The 839-nt window shown below is 66.7% G+C and overlaps 1 protein-coding gene across 1 annotated transcript in view; it reads left to right on the top strand.

Annotated features, from left to right (window-relative positions):
• Window positions 1-839, top strand: part of MCM3AP (minichromosome maintenance complex component 3 associated protein) — a 36364-nt gene that overhangs the window by 18005 nt on the left and 17520 nt on the right. The window lies entirely within an intron of this gene.

An 839-nucleotide genomic window follows, 5' to 3' on the forward strand; every position in this document is an offset into this window, starting at 1 on the left:
GGGGCGCTCCGGTGGCGCCCCACCCGCCGAGGCTCCGGGAGGGGGTGCTCTCGTGAGCCTTTCTAGCAGCTGCCTGGGTGTCAGTTACTGTCTTTTGAACTTCGGAGTGAGCAGAGGGGTTTCACGGATGTAGCAGCTGATGCCTGTTAGAGGTCAGCGTTGGCCTGCACCAGCCCCTCTTGCCAAGCACTCAGCAGACGTGTGCCCCCCTCTGCCCCCACGGGGCGAGGCTGCACCAGCAGTTACGGACAGGGAGCGAGGAGGGACCAGCGGCGGGTGGGGGAGCGGGGCAGCCCACTGGTCACCCGGGAGCCCCTCCGCGTCTGCAGCGCTCAGGAGCTCTTGCTGTCTGTGTGCTGAGCCCTCGTGGGTCTGGTCTGACCGTTCCCCTCGTGGCGCCTGGCTGAGCGGAAGAGCCAGTGATGGAGTGGCCTGGGTGCGTGGGGGGCAGGGCTGTGGGCTGGGTGCCCTGGTGTCCACGTGGCCACAGGGCTTGACTGCGCCATGTTGGCTGCTCGGCAGGTGCTTCCAGGGTCAGGGTCCCCAGATTGAAGGATGGCCACAGGAGGGAGGGTGTCAGGTGAGAAGAGAAGCTGGGCGTGGCACTGTGGGGCCGAGTGGGGGTCGTCATCAAACGCTACCCCCCAGAGGCAGCCTGGGGGCCACCGGGGGCATTCCAGCAGCCACACCGCTCCCGTATGGGGCTACACTCTGTCCCAGGAGCCCGCAGTCGGTGCTCAGTGACACCCAGGCAGAGTCCTGAGCGGGAACGTTGTGTCAGAGGGACCCGCGTCTTCCTTTGTGCAGCTCTGGAGGCCTTAGTCCCCCAGGCTATGGGC

The sequence above is a fragment of the Trichechus manatus genome, unplaced genomic scaffold (genome assembly GCF_000243295.1).
Source record: "Trichechus manatus latirostris isolate Lorelei unplaced genomic scaffold, TriManLat1.0 scaffold00128, whole genome shotgun sequence".
Taxonomy (NCBI): domain Eukaryota; kingdom Metazoa; phylum Chordata; class Mammalia; order Sirenia; family Trichechidae; genus Trichechus; species Trichechus manatus.